The following is a 24884-nucleotide window of genomic DNA, read 5'->3' as shown; positions in this document are numbered from 1 at the left end:
TACCCCAAAACGTGTCACCCAGGTAGAAAAAAATGTCCTGGTGCAAGTCTCAGTTGTTCTGTCTACCATGGGTACAGACAGAGAGTCACAACTTTTGGCCAGCGTCCTCACCGAAACCCACAGCACCTGGTGTTCTGAGGCGGTCTCCCCTCCAAGTACTGACCAGGCCTGAGTCTGCTTAGCTTCCGAGATCAGACAATCTCAGGCATATTCAGACTTTTAGGTCAAGAAAGTAGCCTCGATCATCATGGACCCTCACTACCCAGGCCATGCCATTTTCTCTCTGCTATGATCAGGAAAGAGGCACAGGAGTCTGAAGATGCACGGCCAATATTACAAAAACAGCTTCCTCCACTCCACCATCAGATTTCTGAACAGACAATGAACCTACAGACAGAACCTCACCTTTTTTCTCACTTTTGCAGGTTGAGATTCTAAATTGGAGAAAGGCTAATTTTGAGTAAATGAGAAAGGATCTAGAAAGCGTGTGACAGGTTAAGTTGTTTTCTGGCAAAGATGTGTTCATTAAGTGGAAGGGCTTCAAAAGGCGATATTTTGAGATACTGAGTTTGCATATTCCTGTCAGGATTAAAAGCAAGTTAACAGGGATAGTGAACCTTGGTTTTTGAGGGATACTAGGGATCTGTTTAAGACGAGAGGCATATCGCAGGAATAGACAAGAAGGAGCAAATGAGGTACTTGTGGAGGCAAAACTTAAGAGGGAAATCAGGAAGGCTAAAAGACATGAGGTTGCTTTGGCAGAGAATGTGAAGGAAAATCTGCTAGCAAAAGTATAGTTAGGGACAAAATTGGTCTCTTTGAAGATCAGAATGGTCAGCTATGCATTAATCTATAAGAGATGGAGGAGATCTTAAATGGTTTTAATTGTATCAGTATTTACTCAGGAACCTGGCACAGAGACTTGGGATGTAAGAAAACAAGCAGTGAAGCTATGGAACTAATACAGATTAAAGAGGAGGAGGTGCTTATATTCTTAAAAGCAAATGAGGGTGGATAAATCCCTAAGGCCTGACCTGTCCTTAGCCTTGGGTGAGGTGTCAGAGGATTGGAGGGTAGCTCATGTTGTTCAGTTGTTTAAAAAAAGCTCCAATAGTAATTCAGGAAATTATATGCCGGTGAGCCTGACGTCAGTAGAAGGTAAATTATCGGAAAGTGTTCTAAGAGATCGGATGTACAGGAATGTGGATGTCCAGGGACTGATTAGGGCTAGTCCATATGACTTTGTGCACAGTAGGTCATGTTTAACCAATCTTTATTTTTAGAGGAGGTTACCAAGAATGTTGAAGGAAAGGCTGAGGATGTTGTCTACATGGACTTAGTAAGGCCGTCAACAAGGTCCTACATGGGAGGTTAGTCAGGAGGGTTCAGATGTGAGGTCATGTGATGGTGAGAGTCTAAGAGGCTGCAGATCCTAGAAGCTCCCAGACATAGATCAGAAAACAGCATTAAAAATTGAAATCCAGGACAAAAAAAAGTAAAAACTCTGCCTGAATACAAGAAGAGGATTGAGGAAGGTTCAATCAACAAAAATAACAAAATTATGAGGATATGGATGACACGACAAGGATCCAAGGCAAGTGGAGGAGCCTTGTGTCGGGAGTAATGGCGGTGCCGACCCAAGGGCCGTAGAAGACAACGCAACCCCCCCCCCCCACCCCACAGCAACAACGGGAGCTCCACAGGCAGGCGGTGCCCAGAACGGCCTCGAGCGGCAGTAAGGCCAGTCAAAGCCTTGAAGCAGGTGAGCAGGAGTGAGAGGGGACAGCTGCCTCTCCCTCACAGCTCATGAGTTCACGTGCAAAGCAACGGTCTACCTGACAGTCGGGATCCGCTGGTGGTGCGTCGAGTCTGTGAGCAGCGAGCTCAAGTGGAGCCAGCATGAGCTCAGGAATTGCGAGCTCCGACGAGGATGCAGAGCAGGTTGACCGAGACATTTTACAGACTCTGACCCAAATGGAAAATAGGTTGGAGAAGGTAGTGGACAGAAGGGCCAGATACATGTTTGAAAAAATGAGACAAGATGGAGGGGGCCCTGGTGAATGTAACAGGCAGGGTGATAGAGGTGGAGGAGAGATTGGGGGCAGAGGTGGATAGAATTGCCACAATGGAGCAAGAAGTTAAAGGCCTCCTTAAAAAGAGATGAGGTATGGGTGAAGCTGGACTTCCTGGAGAACTTCACAAAATGCTGCAACATTAAAATAGTGGGATTGAAAAAAGACTCCTGGTGGGGGGGGGGGGGGGAATCTTACAGAGTTCAACTAAATGGATCCCTGAAGCACTCGGAAAGGAGGCGCTGGGAACCCCCATTAAAATAGAAAGAGCCTTTAGAGCCCCAATCCCTAAGCCAGCACTGGGACAAAGACCCTGGCCGATCCTTATAAAGATAAAATATTTTGAAGATCGTGAAAAAATATTAGGGGTGGCAGCAAAAGGGGAAATTCAGAGGGGAGCTTCCTTGGATACAGGGGGTCGAAAGTGTTCTTTTATCCAGATATTAGTGCAGCTCTGCTCAAGAAACAGAAAGACTTTGAGCTGGTTAAACAATTGGCAAAGCAGAAGGGCTATGATTGTGTTCTACGTCGTCCTGCTACCCTGAAAATCATGTTGTCGGGGCGGGGGGGGGGGGGGGGAAGGGAATCTTTTTTACAGAAAAGGAGAAAGCGCATCAGTTTATAAATACCCTGCCGGCACTAAATGGAGGACCAAGTGGAAAAGAGTAAAAGGGGCAACAGGACAAAAAAGATTCTTAAAACTGGTAGATTGGGAGGACTTGGATTTCTGTGTTATATAAAGAATGTGCTTTTGGCTGTTTTCTGATTTTTTTTAAAAAGAGGATGAAAGGTGTTAAGGGTCTGGGAGTTCTGGGACTGATTGGGTGGAGGATGCTGAGGGTGAGAATGGAGAGTCACGGTGACCACATGGTAAGGAGTACTGGCGGTGAGAGGAGGAGGGAGACTGCCAGAGGAGTGAGCGGAGGGCAGCTGAGATTTATGTATGGTATGTGTCGGGTGTGTGTTCCCTTTTATTGTTTTGATGAAAATAGTTGTGAGTGGTGATGTTGTGGGCGAATGGGTTTGTGGTGTCTTTTCTTCCCCATGGCTTGTTGCAGCTCAGATGGGGTAGAGCAACGGGTGGATGGTAAAAGGTTGGTTGGCTGTGTGGGGGGCGGGGGGGTAGTGGTGGTGGTGGTGGAGATGGGGGGGAAGACATTAAGGGAGGGAGCCCTGATGTGATGGCTAAAAGTGTAACGTATGCTACTTTCAATGTTAATGGCTTAAACGGATCAGTGAAATGAAAAAGGGTCTTGGCACACATTAAAAAGATGGGGATAGATCTGGCCTTCCTCCAAGAGATGCATTTAACTGAGTGGGAGCATCAGAAGCTAAAAAGGGGATGGGAGGGAGGGTCATATCCTCCTCATTTGGCTCAAAGGCAAGTGGGTTAGCAATTCTAGTGGGGAAGAGTCTTCCAGTGCAGGTGATTACAGATAAAATGGGAAGCTTCATTATGGTACACTGTCAGATACATTCAGAACCCTAGTCCCTAGTGAATGTGTACCCCCCCCATGATGAAAAAATTATACAGGACATTTCCCTATGATTGCCAGAGGTAAATGAAGATATTCTAATGGGGGGGGGGGTGGCTGGTTCCGGTGCTGGGTCAATCCACAAAATGAATAACTGGGACTAGATGGGCAAACACCATCATTGACTGCATGAGGGGGGTTAAATTTGAGAGATGTATGGCGGAAAAAGCTTCCGAGAGAGGGATTATTCGTTTTACTCAAAGCAACAGGATTCCTACACTTTTTTCTGACATCCCATATAGAGGGTAGAATCATGGAAGCTGAGGATGGGGAAATTCTTCTTTCGGATCATTCCCCCCAGTTTTGTCTATAGAAATGCCAGGACACAGCATACAGGTAGCATCTTATAGGAACATAGGAAGTAGGAACAGGAGTCGGCCAAAAATGGCCCATCGAGCCTGCTCCGCCATTCAATACGATCAGGGCTGATCTAATTTATGACCTAACTCCACCTACCTGCCTTCTCCCCATATCCCCTAATTCCTCTATCATGTAAAAATTTATCTAACCGAATTTTAAATATGTTTAATGAGGCAGCCTCAACCACTTCCCTGGTTAGAGAATTCCAAACATTCATTACTCTCTGGGAAAAACTATTTTTCTTCATCTCTGTCCTAACTCTAATCCCCCGAATCTTGAGACTGTGTCCTCTCATTTTAGTTTCCCCAGCCAGCTCAAAAAACCTTCCTACATCTATCCTATCCATACCCTTCATAATCCTATATGTTTCTATAAGATCTCCTCTCATTCTTCTGAACTCGAGCGAATACAATCCTAGATGATTTAATCTTCCATCATAAGTCAACCCCTTCATCCCAGGGATCAACCTAGTAAACCTCCTCTGGACCGTCTCCAAAGCCAGTATAACCTTCCTCAAATATGGAGACCAGAACTGCACACAGTACTCCAGGTGCGGTCTCACCAGTACCTTATACAGTTGCAACATTACCTCCCTACTCCTGAATTTACAAATTTTTGGAGGTACAGGGATTGATAGGGAGAAATCAGCATGGTTTTGTCAGGGGTAGATCATGCTTGACAAACCTGATTGAGTTCTTCGAGGGGGTTACAAAAAAGGTTGATGAAGGGAATGCTGTGGATGTTGTCTATTTGGACTTTAGTAAAACTTTTGACAAAGTTCCCCACAGGAGGTTTGGAAAAAAGGTGGAGGCATTAGGTATAAATAAAGAGGTAGTGAAATGGATCAAGCAGTGGTTGGATGGGAGGTGTCAGAGAGTAGTGGTAGAAAATTATTTATCCAATTGGAGGCTGGTGACTAGTGGAGTTCCTCAGGGATCGGTCCTGGGTCCACTATTATTTGTTATATATATTAACGATCTGGATGTAGGGGTGGAGAATTGGATAAGCAAGTTTGCGGATGACAAAAAGATTGGTGGTGTTGTGGACAGTGAGGTAGATTACCGTAGATTAAAAGGTGATTTAGGAAGGCTGGAGGTGTGGGCTGAGAAATGGCTGATGGAATTTAATACAGATAAATGTGAGGTGCTTCATTTTGGAAAGGCAAATTTAAATAGGTCATATACATTGAATGGTAGACAATTGAGGAGTGCAGAGCAACAAAGGGATTTAGGAGTTATGGTAAATAGTACCCTCAAGGCTGATACTCAGGTAGATGGTGTGGTGAAGAAGGCATTTGGAATGTTGGCCTTCATAAATCGGAGTATTGAATTCAAGAGTAGGGAGGTTATGATGAAATTGTACAAGGCATTGGTGAGGCCAAATTTGGAGTACTGTGTACAGTTTTGGTCACCAAATTATGGAAAAGATATAAACAAAATAGAGAGAGTGCAGAGAAGGTTCATGAGAATGTTGACAGGATTTCAGGGTCTGAGTTACAGGGAAAGGTTGTGCAGACTGGGGCTTTTTTCTCTGGAGCGTAGAAGATTGAGAGGGGACTTGATAGAGGTGTTTAAGATTTTAAAAGGGACAGACAGAGTAAATGTGGATAGGCTTTTTCAATTAAGAAAGGGGGAGATTCAAACTAGAGGACATGGTTTAAGATTGAAGGGGGAAAATTATAAGGGGAACATGAGGGGAAATTTCTTTACGCAGAGGGTGGTGGGGATGTGGAATGAGCTTCCGGCAGACGTGGTCGAGGCGGGATCATTGGTTACATTTAAGGAAAGACTGGATCGTTACATGGATAGGAGGGGACTAGAGGGGTATGGACCAGGTGCTGGTCAGTGGGACTAAGAGGGTGGGGATTTGCTACGGCATGGACTAGTAGGGCCGAACTGGCCTGCTCTGTGCTATAAGTGGTTATATGGTTATGATTATATGGTTAATTCAATTCCTCTAGCGATGAAGGCCAACATTCCATTTGCCTTCTTAATAACCTGCTGCACCTGCAACCTAACGTTTTGCGATTCATGCACAAGCCCTCCCAAGTCCCTCTGCACTACAACATGCTATAGTTTTTCACCCTTTAAATAATATTCATCTCTTTTATTTTTCTTGCCAAAGTGGATCACCTCACACTTACTAACATTGTACTCCATCTGCCAGACCTTTGCCCACTCATCCAGCTTAACTCTATCCCTCTGCAGACTCTCCACGTCCTCATTACAATTTGCTCTTCCACTCAATTTGGTGTCATCCGCAAACTTGGCTCCACCACATTTTGTCCCCTCTTCCAAGTCATCAGTGTAAATGATGAACAGTTGTGGGCCTAACACTGACCCCTTCGGCACCCCACTTACCACTCTCTGCCAACCTGAAAAACTCCCATTTATCCCGACTCTCTGCCTCCTGTCAGACAACCAATTTTCAATCCAGGCCAATGGACTTCCCCGGACACCACTTTTCTGTAACTTATTGAGAAGTCTCTGTGCAGCACCTTATCAAACGCTTTCTGGAAATCCAAATATACAACATCATGCTGTTCCCCTCTATCCACCGCACCCATTATATCCTCAAACAATCCTAACAAGTTTGTCAAACAAGATCTTCCCTTTCTAAAACCATGCTGCGTCTGCCTGATTGAACCCTTACGTTCCAAAAGTTTCACTATTTCATCTTTAATGACGGCTTCAAGCATTTTTCCAACTACAGACGTCAAGCTAATTGGCCGATAATTTCCAGTCTTCTGCCTCCATCCCTTCTTAAAAAGTGGCGTGACATTTGCTGTCTTCCATTCTGCTGGGACCTGCCCAGAATCCAAGGAATTTTGGTATATGACCACCAATGCATCAACTCTAACTTCTGCCATTTCCTTAATACTCTTAATACTCTGTTGTTGAAAAAGCCGGAGTTTTGTAGTTTCATAAGAGCCAAAATAGCCCTGTTTTGTGAGATTAGCTGCCCCTCTAATCTAGATAAATTCCTTCTGTGGGACACTGTTAAGGCACACTTGAGGGGCCAGATAATTGGGTATACAAAGACAGCCAAGAAAAATTATATGAGGGAACTGGAGGAATTGGAAAAGGACATAACCCAATTAGAGAAAGATTTTCACAAATCAGGCTTAGAGCTCTTACAAACAAGAAATTGGAATATAATATGAAGAAGGAAGGCCCTTACAAAGTTGAGGCAAAAGTATTATGAGTTGGGGGAAAGAGCTCACAAGGTCCTCAACTGGCAGTTAAAGGCAGAACAAGCCTCTAGAACAATCAATGCAATACAAACAGAGAATGACCAGATCTGATATAAACCAAAGGAAATTAATGAGCCCTTCAAATAATTTTATGAAGGACTGTACAAACCTGAATTGACTGGGGATTCTAATCGAATGGATGATTTTCTAGCTGGATTGCATCTCCCAAACTTAAGACCGGAGGAGCAGGTGGGATTAGACCTTCCTCTTTCAGAGGAAGAGCAGATGAAAACATTGAGTGCGCTACAAGCTGGCAAATCTCTGGGGGAGGATGGATTCCCACCTGAGTTCTATCGAGAATTTAAGGACTTACTAATGCCTCTGTATATGGAGGTGATGGACCAGGCAAAGGAAACACAGACCCTCCCAGGATCTTTCACAATGGCGATTGTTACGATGATCTTAAAGGGCAAAGATCCACTTTTTGCCTTCTTATAGACCAATTTTCCTGCTGAATACCGATTACAAGATCCTTGCCAAGGCCCTGGCAAACAGATTGCATTGCATTTATCAAAATTAATATACAAAGACCAGGCAGGCTTTGTGCAGGAGAGGCAAGCAGCAGGTAACACTGGCAGACTGTTGAGTGTAATGCATCTGGAACAAGTTAGAAATGAGAATGGATTGGCTGTTTTCTTGGATGCAGAGAAGGCTTATGACAGACTGGAGTGGGAATTTTTATTTAAAGTGCTGAAGAAGGTAGGGTTAGGGCCAACGTTTTGAAATTGGATTAAGGTTCTATATCAGGGGTGTCAAACTCAAATTCACGGAGGGCCAAAATTAAAAACTTGGACTAAGTCGAGGGCCGAACTAAATATTTATTGAAAATTTTCAACAACATCTGCATGTTTTCTCTTCTTTCAACATTTGTAATGTTAAACTTTAGGATATAACTTTAGGAGGATAATGTTACAGGTCAGGAGTAGGTAGCTCAAGTTCACCCTTTGCTTGACCTGAGGGAAACATATTTGGCCCCTGTGGAGATGTAGTCAGTATTCACAGGCTGTGTCCATTTTGGCCTGCATCAGGACTCAGCATTTCCTGCTCACTCCTCAGGCTCTAGGCCTCTATTCATCCTCGACCCACTATCCCTCTACCTGACCAGTCCTTTACCCAACCTCTACTCACCCCTCACTCCACTCGCTCTGCCTCTACCCACCCCATCCTATACACGCCCCTCTACTGCCTCTCCCCTCAACCTGTTCCTCCCTCTACCTGTCTCTCACCCTCTAATCACCCCTCCCCTACTCGCCCTGCCCCTCCCTTTTTACCTCTTCCCTATCCACCCCTCCTTCTACTCATCCCTCCCTCTAACTGCCCCCGCACCACCATAACTTCCCCTGCCCATTACTCCTCACCTACATCCTCTGCCCACCCCTGCTTACCCACCCACTCAGGCCCAGCGTGCTGCCGATCAGCCTTTGCGGAACAGCGGGGGCCATGTACAGTCTGCCATGTCCATCGCGCCGACAGGAAATCACAGGCGCTCGCCAATCCGCCGCACTGCTCGACAGGTGGGAGAAGTGACTGGTTGTGCGGGGAGCCTTCCAACTGGCTTGCCGGCTGATGACATCGACAGACTTCTCGTGTTACAATTTTGTTTTCCCCGTTCTCAAAGTTTGCACGGTCAACCTGCAACACTCTTGCTCCCTCCGCGTCCCGTGGATCTGATGCCCGGGTGTTGTTAGGATTCCCAGCAGAAGGTTTGTGGAACTTTACCATTCTGGATTCCTTTTTGAGAATATTCTGGCCATCTTTTAAGGGGGGTGGTTTTAGGGGGGAGGGGATAGTTAGGGGTGGGGAAGGATGTGCAATGAAGGGGGAGGATGGTGGGGGTGACATTACCAAAAAACAGCATTGGCTCTCGCTGCAGGGCGGGCCACCTCTAATACATTTTTGAAATGATCTTGCAGGCCAAATATAATTATATCGCGGGCCAAATTTGGCCCGCGGGCTAGAGTTTGACACGTGTGTTCTATACCATGTGTCCAAGGAAAAGATTAAATCTTTTCAGCTTTCCCACTTACCAGATCTAGTAGACAAGGGTGCCTGCTGTCACTGGCTCTCTTTGTGCTAGTGATGGAACCACTGGCTGAAGCCATTCAGGATCCGGATATTAAAGGTTATGGAGTGGGCCAGGAGGAGCACAAAATCAACTTATTTGCTGATGACTTGCTGGTGTATCTGACAGACCCTGTGACTTCTTTGCCTCGACTGCACATGGTATTGGAGGACTATGGGAAACCCTCCGGGTACAAGATCAATTGGGGAAAAAGTGAGGTGATGCCACTCATTGAGGGGAATTATAACCAACTTAAAGAAAATAGCAATTTAAAGTGGTCACAGGAAGGGATCAAATACCTAGGAGTTAACATTGATGGCAACTTGAACAATTTATACAAGTTAAATTACGCCACTTGCTGTTAAGAGTCGAGGAGGATTTAAATAGATGTCCCTGTCCATACATTAATGGGCAAGGTTAACTGTATTAAAATGAATGTGTTACCAAGATTCCAGTACCTTTTCCAGACATTGCCTGTGCCATTACCCCAGGGTTTCTTCAAACAACTGCTAAACAAGGTTTTTCTGGAATGGTAAGGTGGCCAGGGTCTTGATGGAAAAATTAACATGGGACTACAGTCTAGGCAGATTGAGGATGCCAGACTTTAAAAAATATTATTGGTCAGCCCATTTGAGATACATCACCTCTCTCTTCCAGGGAGGAGGTGTACCACCCTGGGCACAAATTGATCTGCACCTGGTGGGCGAGAGGATAGGAGAGGAATTTATTTATAAATGTGATGCTAAATTGGTGTGAGGAATGAAGGGCAGCCCCACATTAAAACAAGTGATTAATATCTGGAACAAAATTAACCAATAATTGAACATCAAATTGGGATTGTCCCCAAAAATGCCCTTGACTCCTAATATATTAATACCATTAACAGTCGGCAACAAGATCCTGGACGCCTGGCACCGTAATGACATAAGGTGCATAGAGGACTTTTATGAGCAAGGGGCAACTAATATCGTTTGAGCAACTCAAAAATTAATGGGACATATTGAGTCCAAGTATGGGCCTACCTCAGCGCAGTGCAATAGAGACTATGATTTGAAGGGGGAGTGGAAAGAAATTCATTTCTGCAAAGTTTCTCCTGCTCCATTCAGATGGACCCAAACCGGGCCTCCATAGATTGAGGGAAAGATGGGAGTTGGACTTGGGTATTGTAATTGATGAGGGATGCTGGTCCGACTTTGACCATGGTCATCAATGTAAGGTATAGGCTGGTGCAGTATAATTTCTTCAACCAGCTGCATCTAACACCACAAAAAATAAACTTCAAAACCCGAACTCTTGGACCAATGTTTCAGATCCAGCATGGCGACTAAATGTTCATGCACGCAATCTGGTCATGTACCAAGGTGAGGCCCTTTTTGGAAGAACGAGGCAAAGTCCTAGAGAAAATCATAGGTAAACGATTCCTACTAGACCTAGTGTTGTTCCTGTTGGGAAACATACAAAGAAGCTGTCCAAATTTCGAATCCAATTTGTGTTAATCGCATTGGCAGTGGCCACGAAATGCATTGCAGCAACTTGGAAATCTGACCCTAGTCTTAGTATCGAACGATGGAACATGGAAATGCAGAATTGTGTTCTCCTGGAGAAAATAACATAACCTGAGAAAGAAATACAGTCCCTTTCGTGAGATCTGGTAGCCATACATGTACTACACAGGTCCATGGCGGTGATTGGTTTCCCCGCTCCTTGCTGCAGTTTCTTTCCTTTCCCTCTCACTGATCCCGATCAAGGAAAGTGAGGAATGAGTATCAGCCCAGAGGCCACCCATTGAGCTGTGACAATCCCTGTCCCTTATTTATTATTTACTTTCCTAGTGTTAAAGTTTTGTGTTGTTGGTCGGTTTGAGTGAGCAGTGTTGTTTTATATGTGGGGGGAGGGGGGTTGGTAGAGACATGGGATTGTATCTACAGTCATAAAGAGAATGAATATATGTATATTTGAATGTGAACTGCCAATCATTGCTGGCAGGACACTGGATATGGGCTGTACAAGTTTGTGAAAATATAAATAAAATATTCAAAAAAATAAGGAGGGTTCAGGTGCTTGGTATTCATGGTGAGGTAGTAAACTGGATTAGACACTGGTTATACAGGAGAAGCCAGAGAGTGGTAGTGGACAATTGCTTCTTAGACTGGAGGCCTGTGACAAGTGGGTGCCTCAAGACCGGTGCTGGTCCTTGTTGTTTGTCATCTATATCAATGATCTGGATGATAATGTGGTCATTTGGATCAGCAAGTTTGCAGATGACACAAAGATTGGAGGCATTGTGGAGAGCGACTAAGGTTTTCAAACCTTGCAGAGGAACTTTGCCAGCTGTAAAAATGGACTGAGAAATGGTAGATGGAATTTAATGCAGACAAGTGTTGAATTTAATGCAACAGGTGTTGCATTTTGAAATGACAAACCAAGTTAGGACATACTGAGAGGAGTGAGGTAGAATACAGGGATCTGGGAATATCAATGTTGCTGGGACTCTAGGAACTGAGTTACAGGAGAAGGTTAAATAGGTTGGAACTATTCCCTGGAGTGTAGATGAATGAGGGGAGATTTGATATATACAAAATTATGAAAGGTATAGACAGAGTAAATGCAAGTATTCTTTTTCCATTGTGAGGTGAGATACAAACCAGAGGACACGGGTTAGGGGTGAAAAGGGAAAAGTTTATGGGGAGCATTACGGGGAATTTGTTCACACAGACAGTCGTGGGAGTTAGGAGCGTGCTGCCAGCTGAAGTGATGAATGTAGTCTTATTTTAATATTTAATAAAAATTTGAACATGTGCATGTCTGGTAGTGGAATGAAGGGAGATGGAATGGGTACAGGTCAGTGAAACTCAGCTGATTATAGTTTGGTACAGACTAAAGAGGCCAAAGGACCCATCTTCTGTGCTATGGTTCTAATATTGTATTTTTTTGAATATTTTATTTTAAATCAACACATATATGACAGCAATAAATCATAAATCACAATGATAGAGTTTACAAATATATGCTGATTTATATATAAAGAAAAGAAAAAACCCAACTAATCTTCCCCACCCCTACCTCCCTTCCAACCCTTACTGACCATACTAAACTAAAACAAATCTAAAATACATAACACAGCTATATATTGATTTGGATTCCTTCAGAGGATGTTCTAGGATCTCAAAAAAAATTCTAATAAAACCCTTACTCATTTTCAGGGAAAACTTCACCGGTTTTGACGATTATAAATAGTTTATAATTTTAATCCCATTATTTATAATTTATAAATTTAATCCCCATTATTCGAGCATACAGGCTCCAAACTTGTAAAAATACAGAATATTTATCCTTCAAATTATATGTAATTTTTTCTAAAGGGATACAACTTTGAATCTGTTTGTCATCTTCCTAATGTTAATGAAACATCAGATTTCCAAGTAACAGCAATACATTTCCTTGCTATTAACAAATTTCAATTGAAAATCTGATAGATAATTTAGGAGTTATATTCTCAAAATTTCCCATCAACAATAATTCAGGATTTAATGGAAAAACAACTCCCGTAATTCGTTGTAAAAAAATTACTAATGGAAATCCAAAAAGGTTTAACCTTTGAACAGGACCATGTAGAATGAACAAAAATTCCAACATCCTTTCCATATCTAAAACATGGATCTGATATATCTGATTTCCATCTATTCAATTTCTGAGGCGTAAACATACAATTGATGTAAAAAGTTATAATGAAGTAATCTATACCTTAAATTAATTGTATTATTTACATAAATCTTGCCAAACCTGTTGATCTATTGATATATTTAAATCTTGTTCCCATCTTTCCTTTAACTAAAACCTCATTTAGGTGCGTTTTCCTGTAACATCATGTATGCTATTGAAATAAATGTTTTAGCCATTCCATCAGCAATTAACTGTTCTAAATCAGTAAGATCTTTTAAAATCATATCAAATACTAATTTTCTCTTAAATAAGATCTTAATTGAAAATAACAAAAAAGTGTGTGTGAGAAATATACTTAATTTTTAATTGATCAAATGACATCAGCCTATCATTATCGTAACAATTTGCTAATTTAGAAATTCCTTTATTCCAAATATTCAAAAAAGGATCATCTTTTGAAAAAATCAAGAGGATTAATCAATGCCATTTTTAACAATAAAAGATTTCCATCAATTTCTAATTTAATTTTATTCCAAACATTAAGCAAATATTTCACTATTGGAGCATCTCTATCAGTTGTCATCGTCCTTGGTTCCCTTTTATATATAAATTCTTCAGGTATAGTTTCTCCAATCTTATTTAATTCAATTTCGACCCATGGTGGTTTAATCTTCCCATATAAAGAAACAAGAAATTTTAATTGTACTGCTTTATAATAATTTCTAAATTTAGGAAGTTGTAATCCTCCTAATTCATATTTCCATGTTAATTTTTCTAATGATTTTCTTGCCATTTTCTTTTTCCAAAGAAATTTTCTAACTTATTTAAATCTTGAAAATATTTTTGAGGTATGGAAATAGGTAAAGTCTGAAATAAATATTGAATTCTTGGAAAAATATTCATTTTAATACAATCGACTCTTCCAATTCAATAAATAGGTAAATTTACCCACTTTTTAAAATCTTCATCTATTTTCTTAAATAATAGAATATAATTTAATTTGTATAAATTTTTCAAATTGTTATCGGTACAGACAGATACCTAAATATTTAATCTGTCCATTGCGGCAACACACAAATCTGCCACAACAAACTGGCCCCGCTTGTTACACGCGATCGGTGGGGGTAGTCATGGCAGGGATGCTGACTGGTTCCCATCTCTTCGTGACGGAAGATGGTGTGCGTGCTTGTGTCAGCGTGACAAAGCAGCAGAGCATATGTGCGGTTCGGCTGCTCAGCTGAAAAGCAAGAGTGTGAAGTTTAAATAAACATTCCTGCTGCAACCTCAGAGCTCACAGTCTGTGTCTCCAGTCTGTTCACTAGCTTGAATCCAGCACACTACACCATTTAAAATGAATGTGAGTAATCCCCCTGTACCAATTCCATTACTTCACTTTTGTCCCAATTTATTTCATATCCTGAAACTTTTCCATATTCCATTAACAGCTTATAAAGTCAAGGTAATGATAATTGTGGTTGAGTTAAATACACTAACACACCATCTGCGAATAAACTAATCTTATGTTCAGTTTGATGTATTACAAACCCTTTCAACTGTTGATCAATACGAATCATTTGTGCAATGTGGTATTTACAGAACCCTAATTTATAGGAATTTTACATCTGTAATGCACAATACTGCTCCACATAACAAAAAGTTTCATGACTCATTTTCATGACAATAAACCTGATCCTAATTCTGACAAATACTCACTGTTCACTGCCCGCCGGGCTGGAAGACACCAAGGTCCACAGTGGATGATCAGTCAGGCCCACAAGTCAGGTCACAGACCCACATGGGAATGGCAGAGTGCAAGGACCAGCTCGTTTGATGCAATCACCACCTTCTCCATCTCTCCACATTAATCTGAAAACCACAAGAGAAGCCGATCAGATCACCTCCCATCCTTCTCAACTTCAGCAAGTACAGACCAACTCCACTTCACTTCAAGGCCTTGACGTCAGACTCCAATTTTCACACAGAAACACTGCAGGCGCCGTAAATCCCAAATAAAGACAAACTGCTGGAAATCTTCAGTAGCTCAGGCAGTGCCTGTGGAGAGAAAAGCAAGAGAATGCAAGAAGCAAGAGCAGGCTATGCGGCCCATCGAGCCTCCTCCACCATTCAACAAGATCATGGCGATCTGATGATCGCCTCATCTACACCAATCTGCCTTTTCCCCAATATCCCTCAATTCCACTAGTCCAGTCAAAGTCAAAAATCCGAACTTCTAAGAAACTCTTAGCTGAAATCTGTACCATATGAGAATCTGGAGTTCTTGAAAACACTCGGCTTTTGCATTTGTGCATGTTTAAGTGCCACAGAAGCATAGTGGCGACAAGTGACCATGCAGAAGTCAGGAAAATGCAAGATAAAGTATGGACTTTTACTGAATGTAAATATCGATCCAACCTTATTTACGAGGTCATATTTACGAGGTCATCTCCACTACTTCAAATGGTCTAAGAATTTCATAGATGAATCACTCTCTGGGAAAACCAGTTCCTCTTCATCTCCACCCAAAATCTACTACCCTGAATCTTGAGGCCATGTCCCCTAGTTCTGGTCTCTCCTATCAATATAAACAACTTACCCACCACAATCTTATCTCTGCCTTTCATAATTCTATACATTTCTAGAAGATCCCATCTAATTCCTCAAAACCCCAGCAATCTCCGAATCAGAATTTATTGACATGAACAAGTCATGAAATTCAGTGTTTTGCACCAGTATCATAATGGAAACATATATTATAACCGTCTTACGACATTACTAAAAAAAATGTCAAATTAATGGTGCAAGAAAAGTGAGGCAGTGTCTTTGGTTCATCGATTATTCAGGACTCTGACAGCAGTGGGGAAGAAGCGTCCTTGTGCCATTGAGTGCTTGTCTTTAGGCTCCTGTAACTTTTTCCTGATGGTAGCAGAGTGAAGAGGGCATGGCCTGGGTGTTGGTGGACTTTGAGGACAGAGGCTGCGTTTTTAAGACACCGCCTCGTAGATGTCCTCGATGAAGTCTGGTGCCTGTGATGTTGAAGGTTGAGTTAACAACCCTCTGGAGTTTATTCTTGTCCTGAGAATTGTTGCCTCCATACCAGGCAGAGATGCAGCCAACCACAATGCTTTCCATGGCCCACCTGTAGAGGTTTATGAGAGTCTTCAGTAACATACTGAATCTCCTCAGACACCTCACAAAGTAGAGTCGCTAGTGAGCCTTCTTTGTGTTGCAACAAAGTGGAGGCTTCAAGACAGATTAAGTTCTTAACCGCAAGGTTGTTGTCATTACACCATTCAACAAGTTAATCGATCTCCCTCCTGTGTGCTTCCTAATTGCCATCTGTGATTCTGCTGACAACTGTAGTGTCAATGGCAAACTTGTAGATGGCATTGGAATGGTGCTTGGCCACACAGTCGTGGGTGTTTAGCGAGTAGAGCAGTGGGCTACGCCACAATCCTTGGGATGTGCCTGTGTTGATGATCAGTGAGGAGGAGATGTTGTTTCCAATTTGTACTGACTGTGGTCTTTCGATGAGAAAGTCAAGGATCCAGTTGCAGAGAGGATACAGAGGCCTCGAGTTTGTAGCTTCTTGACCAGCACTGAGGGAATAATAGTATTGATGGCTGAGCTGTAGTCAACGAAGAGCAGCCATAAGCATGAATTGATGTTTTCAAGGTGATCCAGAGTTCAGTGGAGAGCCAGCGATATTGTATCTGCTGTGGAGTGATTCTGACATTAGGCAAATTGCAGTGGGTCCAGATCTTTGCTTAGGTATGTGTTAATTTTGGCCATGTCCAGCCTCTCAAAGCATTTCATTACAGAAGTTAGTGCAACTGGGCAGTAGTCATTGAGGCAGCTCACAGTGCTTTTCTTGGGTACCAGGATGATTGAGGCCTTTTGAAGCATTGGCTGATCTGGCAAGGGGTTTTGACCTAAAACAGTCATCTTACAGATGGGAAAACTGTGGCTGATAAACAGGTTAAAGGATGCAGGTTGAGTGGACAGGAGAGGCAGAGACTCCTCACAGGCTAACCCCCATCTCTAGAATCAATTTGCCACACCTCCAAAGCCAGTATATGCTTCCTCAAGTCAGGAGACCAGAACTGCATGCAGTACTCCAGATGAGAATTCACTAGTACCTTCTTCAGTTGCAGCACAACCTCCCTGCTCCTAAACTCAATCCTTCCAGCAATGAAGGATAGCTTTCCATTCGCCATCTTAATAGCCGGCTGCACCTGCAAACCAACCTTTTTCAATTCATACATAAACACTCCCAGGTTCTTCTGCATGGCAGCATGCTGCAATCACTTTCCATTTAAATAATAATCTGATCTATTTTTCCTTCTAAAATGCAGAACCTCACATTTACCAACATTGTACTCCATCTGCCAGATCTCTGACAACTCACTTATCCTCGCTAAAATTAGGTGGTCCAGTGATGCTGTTATCCACTTGTAGTGAGATGGAAACTCTTATTAGGAGGGGAAATACTAAGAAATTTACTTCTGCAATATATCTTTTATTACCAACAGGAACTACCAAACGTGGAGTTCATAAATCTAGACAGAGGTGGGAGTTGGATTTGAATATTAAAATTGATGAGCAAAGATGGTCAAATCTCTGTCGTGATTGTATGACAAATACTATTAATCTAAGGTATGGATTAGTTCAATGTAATTTTTTACAGCAGTTATATATAACACCATAAAAATTGAATAGAATGAATATAGATTTATCAAATCAATGTTTTATGTGTGGTGAAGAGATAGGAACTTCCTTGCATTCAACGTAGTCAAGTCCCAAGATAAAGCCTTGTTGGGTTGTGATGAATTATGTTATATATAGATATGTTTTAAAGGAGATAAATTGTGGCAGATTTTTTAGTGTAGGTCACATACAAACACTTCAAAACAGTCCTCATTTAAAATGCTAGAGCTCTGCTGAAGCAAGACAGTCCAGACTCCAAGTGCCTTTGAAAAACTTTCAAGAATGCCTATAAGGACTGCACAAGTAGGTGTTAATTGGATATGCTGTGGAGCAATGGATTATTGATTTGGAAAGCAATAGATGAACACACTCAGAAGATTAGGTCCGGTGCTGCAGTCTGTCTGATTGTGGAATGCTGTTCTAAGAGAGCCATGTGGTTTATTGAGTGTGAGAGAGAGAGAATTCAGTTCTACAGTAGCAGCTGCGGTGGAACATGACAAGCTGGCAAGCTTGTGGAACAACCCCATTTTGAAGACGGGATGTGAGTTCTTAGTTCAGCCTGGTCAACACCCTTGTGGTCCATACAAGAGGAGTGGACTGGCTGCATAATGTTTCACTTGAAATAAGGGAAATAAAAAGGAACTCTGTGGTGACATGAAAGAAAGTGGTTATCATCCGGAAAACCCTGATGGGGCAAGTTTCGTCAGCAAGACACTGAAGTGGCTGATCAGAAGGAATCACTTGTGTGTGTCCAACGAGCAACAAATCTCTCTGAAAATCAACAACCTTCCTGAGCAGTAACCATTTACCTTTCAATCACCAAAGCCTGGTAAAATTCAAAAATTTTGTTTTGATAAAATGTTAAATTTTGTGCACAGTAGAAGAATTGCCTGCAACCAGTGAACTTGGAGGAGTGAGAAGAGAGATTGGACTGTGAATAAAACAACATTTTTTAACTTACACAAGCATTACATACATGTAAGTTTGATCCTGTTTTCATGTTTAAAGATGTTTAAAGCAACTTTTGTTGAAGTAACCATTTGTTTTGGTGATTTTTTATTGCTGCTGGGTTTTGGGCCCATAAAAGGGTAGATTTATGAATTTTTTTTAGAACAAGTTACAGGCATTGTATTTCCACAAAACCCAGATTTACTTCTATTGGGTAATATAGAAGAAACAAGAACGAAGTAGAAACTATCAATGTAGCAAATGAAATTTGTTAAACTAGCATTAGCGGTAGCAAGGAAGTATATTGCGGTGACCTGGAAATCAAATTCACACTTGGGTATGGGAAGATGGAATGCAGAAATTCAAAGCTGTATCGCCTTAGAGAAAATTACATACAATTTGAGAAATAAATATTTCTACAAATTTGGAGCCCATAAAATGCAAATTTTAGGGATAAATATGTAGTGGTTCTTCTAGCCTCTTGAGACCTGTGTTAATCTTCCCCAAATTGACCATATAAACCTTGCTAGAGTCCTGTGTGTTGCAAAACGACCCACCGAGCAATCCATGAAGCTATTCTTTTTCTTTACTATATATCCCTTTTTTATATATACACACAAACACTTCTTTGGGGGTAGGGGGTTTATGGAGGGACGGTATGGGAGGGGTTATAAATATCATGTAATGATTGAAATGCTTTTAAATTAAATTCTTATTGTTTTATATAATTGTTTATTATTTACATGTATGAAAAAAGTTAAATAAAATATTCAAAAAAACCAACAGTATCTCTCTTCAGCTTCTCCTATTCCACAATTTGCTTTTCCACTCAATTTGGTGTAATAAGCAAATGTTGATACACTACACTTGGTTCCCCTCTTCCAGATAGTTTATGTATGCATAAAAAGTTGCAGGCTCAGCACCGACCCCTGACTTGCCTCGGCCTGTCCTGTACACTCAACCTGCATCCTTTAAATGTCTATTAGCTACAGGTTTCCCTTCTGGAAGATGACTGTTTTGGGTCAAAACTCCCTGCCAGACCAGCCCCAGCACATTTCCCTGACGTGATCTGGGTTCTCCTCCACTTCAGGCCCACCTGGCCCCACCCTGCACCAGTTCCTTAGCCACAGAATCAACTTCAACTTTCAATTCCTTACCACTCTGTGGCACGTGGTGTAAACCTCAGGTCAGAATACTCAAGGACTTTTACTTGCTACCCAAGTCTCAAATTTTTCTTTGAAGAACCTCATCTTGTTTATGTTGCTGACGTTATTGAAACGAAGGACCACACTGATCTGCCCATAATGTAAATATCCTACCAACTATGGAAGAGAGCCCAGTGGTCCATATATCTGAAGCCATCACACCTGGACCAGCTCCTTAGTCACATGTTTGACTGGAAGGTCTTCCCATTTCTACCTCACTGGTTCATGGCATTCTGAGATTACAATGCTACATTTCTAATTTTGAATGCTCCATCTGCAAAATCTCATCTCTCTTCCTGCCAATGGAATCAGTACCACGATGAACCACATACTCTGGCTGCTCCTTCTTCCTGTCCAGGATTCTGTGTCCTGAGCCTGCTGTGAAACATCCATGACCCTAGCACCAAGGAGGCAAATCCCCATCCTGGATCCCCCTCACACAAGTGCATGTCTATGCCCCAGACCACAGAGTCCCCAGTCACTAACCCCTTTCAAATTGCAGCACCTGGGTAGCCCTCCTGAGACCCAGGTGCAATTACTGGGTGATATGCCATAAGCAAGAACCAGACTTGTATCATTCTATAGGCTTTTATTAACAGAAGAAGCCACCTCAACTGACCAATGGGATAAGTTACACCATCTGTTATACCATTAGGGTGGAGCCAAACTACAGTCATAACCAATAGCAAGCAGTCAGCATAATACATTACATCACTATATTGGGGCAAAGGTGCTGGAAACACATTTCAAATTACAGGGGGTGAGGGTGTTCAGATACTGGCTGCCTGGTGACTCACACACTCAAACATTGACATCACTGAAATACACAGGTCAGCCATTTTTGTTTTCAAAACAGCCATGGAGAAGACCTCAGTAAATTGAGGTAGGTCAAGGATCCAGTTGGACCCTTTCCAACTCCCATATAACTGGGGTGCTAACCTCATAAATTGCCCAGTTAACCCCATTTTAAACAGCAATTTGAAAGGGCCTACTGCTCACTGTAACTGAGTGCCACCCTGCTTCATAGGACCCCCAGTGGTGGGGCTGACGCTGCTGTTTCCCCTGTCCACTGCTCTCAGCTCAGATTGAAACCAACCTCATGAATGGCCAACACTGCCATTTTCTTGTTAATAAAAGCCCACGTTCTTCACATAACTCCTGTCTGGTAAGTTATTGACTGCAGTTCACTATTGATTTCTCCACTCCCTCTGTCCCTCTTTCCCCCCTCCCCCACTCTGTTCCCCTCCCCTTTGTTACCCACCCCTGTCACCCCTCTGTCCCACCCACCCTCCCCCTCCCACCCCCTCCACTGTCCCCGACCTCTTCCCCAGTCCCCCTGTCCCCAATCCCTGTACCCCCTGACCTCTTCTCCAAGTCCCCATTTCCTCTGTCCTTCTTCCTCTGTCCCCCTCCCCCAGTCCCCTCTGTCCCCCAACCCATTCCATTCTGCCCCTCTCCTCCCCTCCCCCTCGACCCCCCCTCCCCCTCGACCCCCCCTCCCCCTCGACCCCCCCTCCCCCTCGACCCCCCCTCCCCCTCGACCCCCCCTCCCCCTCGACCCCCCCTCCCCCTCGACCCCCCCTCCCCCTCGACCCCCCCTCCCCCTCGACCCCCCCTCCCCCTCGACCCCCCCTCCCCCTCGACCCCCCCTCCCCCTCGACCCCCCCTCCCCCTCGACCCCCCCTCCCCCTCGACCCCCCCTCCCCCTCGACCCCCCTCCCTCTCCTCCCCCTCCCCCTCGACCCCCCTCCCCCTCGACCCCCCTCCCCCTCGACCCCCCTCCCTCTCCTCCCCGTCCCCCCTCCCTCTCCTCCCCGTCCCCCCTCCCTCTCCTCCCCGTCCCCCCAGTATGACTGCTCTCCCCACCCATCCGTGCTGCGGGGGGACGGGGCTGCAGCCGGACACACTCGCTGCCCACGGCATTGCCAGGGACGCTTCTCCCCGATCCCTCCCCGTGTGACAGGAGGTGCGGCCCCTGCCCGACTGTGGGGGGGTCGAGGCCCCTGCCCGACTGTGGGGGGGTCGAGGCCCCTGCCCGACTGTGGGGGGGGTCGAGGCCCCTGCCCGACTGTGGGGGGGTCGAGGCCCCTGCCCGACTGTGGGGGGGTCGAGGCCCCTGCCCGACTGTGGGGGGGTCGAGGCCCCTGCCCGACTGTGGGGGGGTCGAGGCCCCTGCCCGACTGTGGGGGGGTCGAGGCCCCTGCCCGACTGTGGGGGGGGTCGAGGCCCCTGCCCGACTGTGGGGGGGGTCGAGGCCCCTGCCCGACTGTGGGGGGGTCGAGGCCCCTGCCCGACTGTGGGGGGGGTCGAGGCCCCTGCCCGACTGTGGGGGGGGTCGAGGCCCCTGCCCGACTGTGGGGGGTCGAGGCCCCAGCCTGACCTTAGTGCCGCTCGCCCTCCTCCCCCCAGCCCGCGCTCATCCACCCGGCAGCACCGGCTCCGGCTCCAACAAGACCACCCGCCCCCCCGTCCACTCGCGGAAAGTCTCACCTCCACCTCGGACCCAGGCCGCGGCCTCCTCCGCGGACCGGCCCGTTGCTGAGGGAACGGCGGTCAGGGACGCTCGCCGACCCGGTGACGTCAGCGCGCTCACACCGGGGCCGGGAACTCTGTCACGTGACGCGGCGGCCACAGCCCGGGCGGAGGGAGCCCTCCACCCGAAGCACGGCCGTGCCCGAGCCGTCCCTGCGCGTGCGCACAGGGGCTTCCCCGGCCCAGTCCACGAGGGTCCGTGATGGACAGGAAGTGAGAAGCAGGTTGAGGAAACGCTGCTTTGGACCAGATTAAGATATTGCCTGGAGCACAGATTTCAAAGGGGGTCAGAGGCACCGAATTTGGCCCAACCCATTGCATTCTGCCCCCCCCCCCTTTACCCCCTTGGGATCAGGACCAGCCCTGGTCTCCTCTGCCCCTGCACAAAAGAACCCCTGGCCGGCTGTCAATCAGCGACCTGACGGGGCCAAGCCCCACCCGGACTCCGGGATAGAAGCCTGAGCCGCCCTTCGAAGAGCTCCCAGCAGCCCAGCCCGAGACCCAGGCGGCTCTGGGGAAGGTTCCGTCCACTAAATTGCTTCTGAGCGACAGCGCATCCCACGATCACGAACGAGTCCTGAGTTTTGCAGTTGGCGGCGGCCTCACCGAGTCAACGTCACTGTCATCCCGGGTCCGGGGGACACCGGTCCCATCCTTGGCATTTGTGTCTCCTTCTGAAGGTGGGGGTTCCCGGGCCGCTTTGTGTCACGGGACCAGATTAAGAATTCTGCCTCTGTTATCTTTCTTTGGCTTGGCTTCGCAGACGAAGATTTATGGTGGGGGTAAATGTCCACGTCTGCTGCAGGCTCGTTGGTGGCTGACAAGTCCGATGCGGGACAGGCAGACACGGTTGCAGCGGTTGGGTTTTTCCTCCTTTGTATTTTCGCCTCTATTAGATGTGGCAGGTAAAACACAACATTCTGCAAATACCGTGGACGGAGCAAAAACACTGTGGAGAACTGCTGGACACTCAATAATCTGGCTCTGCCTCTCTGGACCCTGTCTGAAGGTTCCAACACCACATCCCCTCATCACAGAGCCTGGGTCACAGCATGACCGTTCTTTATGATAAATAAAACCCTATCGTTCTATCACTCCAGTCTTTTGAGTTATTGAGAGGTCAACAATTTGACTTACAATATTTTTTCCAATGATGGGACAACTCTTGAAGCCTGAGAAGCTGAGGATCACTGCACAATCGCCAGAAGCCTCAGACTGCTTTCAGTCTTTCTGCACAATTCCTCTGGAGTTGTGGCCTCCAGGCCCTGGAGGGACTCACACGAGCGTGGAACTTCCAGTCGGTGTCGGAGGATGTGATCCTGGAGGCCTATGTGGCAGGCGTCAGGTTGGATAATGTGCACCAGAGGCTACTTGAGCAGAAAAAGTTGGACGAAAAAGGGGCAATTGACCTCGTGAAATGGCTGGAGATCTCCCTTTACTCAGTGAACGGCATGGGGTCCACACAGGGGCCGCACTACAGCCCACAGTCTCCCAGGAGCACCCTGGGAGGTGGGGAAGCCCCTGTTGATTCAGGGTAGGATCCGGGTGACAGTGGGAGATGATCGAGTTTGTAGGGGGCTGAATGTTGGAGATGGAGGCGCCAACTCTCAGGACAAGAATAAACTCCAGAGGGTTCGTAACTCGGCTGCGACATCAGGCACCAGACTTCATCGAGGACATGACATGAGACGGGGTCTTAATAAAGCAGCCTCTGTCCTGAAAGACCCTGCTGCCCAGGCCGGGCCCCTTCACTCTGCTCCCATTGGGCCTGAAGACAAGCTCCCAGTGGCACAAGGATGGCTTTTCCCCTCCGTCGCCAGATTCCGGGAGGATCAGTGAACCCGTCACGGAAGAGAGAGCTGGTTAAAATGGGCAGGTTTGCCCTGTGGAGCTGCGGCAAACACAGGAAATCCTGATCCTGGATCAGTCCTGTCCAGGTCCTGGTTCTACAGATCAGAGGGAAGGTGACGTCACTGGTGGTTCTCAACCCCACCTGCTGGCCGTCTGGTGTATGTGCAGCCCCTCTGATTAGCGGGTGGGGGTCACGTGCCGGGGCTGCCATTTTGGATCCCTGTCGCCTGTTTGTGAGGAGTGTTCGCTGGTGAGTTGGGGAAGTTCTGTCTATATTGAAGCCAATGAATATGTATGAGGGCGGGGAGCAGATGCTGGGGTTATATGAATATGTATGAGGGTGGGGAACAGCTGCTGGGGCTGGAGTTGCTGGTCTGTGGCTCTGGGGCTGTGTTTGTTGTTTATTGTGGAGGAGCCACGTGAGGACACATTGGGACCTGGGCCAGTTTGGGGCCAAAAGGCCCTGAGTGGGGTGCTGGTCACAGGGCCCTTAGGGGGGGGAGAATGGTCACAGGGCCCGGGGGGGGGGGTTGTCCACTGGTCACAGGGCCCTTAGGGGGGGGAGAATGGTCACAGGGCCCGGGGGGGGGGGGGGTTGTCCACTGGTCACAGGGCCCTGGGGGGGGTTGTCCACAGGTCACAGTCCCTGGGGGGTGGCTGGTCAAAGGTCATAGGGCCCTGATGGGGCTGGTCATAGGG

The 24884-nt window shown here is 45.5% G+C and overlaps 1 long non-coding RNA gene across 2 annotated transcripts; it reads right to left on the bottom strand.

The window, feature by feature from the left end:
• Positions 1–12309: 12309 nt before the first annotated feature.
• Positions 12310–24406, bottom strand: LOC138752025 (uncharacterized). Of its 2 annotated transcripts, none has more exons than XR_011350321.1 (3): positions 22293–24406; positions 14659–14811; positions 12310–13615 (listed from the first exon to the last, which is right to left on the bottom strand). It is a non-coding gene; the product is annotated as an uncharacterized lncRNA (long non-coding RNA). The 2 variants fall into 2 exon arrangements; XR_011350320.1 differs by having other exon boundaries at positions 12311–14182; positions 22293–24314.
• Positions 24407–24884: the final 478 nt, after the last annotated feature.

The sequence above is a fragment of the Narcine bancroftii genome, chromosome 1 (assembly GCF_036971445.1).
Source record: "Narcine bancroftii isolate sNarBan1 chromosome 1, sNarBan1.hap1, whole genome shotgun sequence".
Classification (NCBI taxonomy): domain Eukaryota; kingdom Metazoa; phylum Chordata; class Chondrichthyes; order Torpediniformes; family Narcinidae; genus Narcine; species Narcine bancroftii.
Note: the sequence above shows the minus strand (reverse complement) of the source record. Positions and strands in the feature narration are given on the sequence as shown.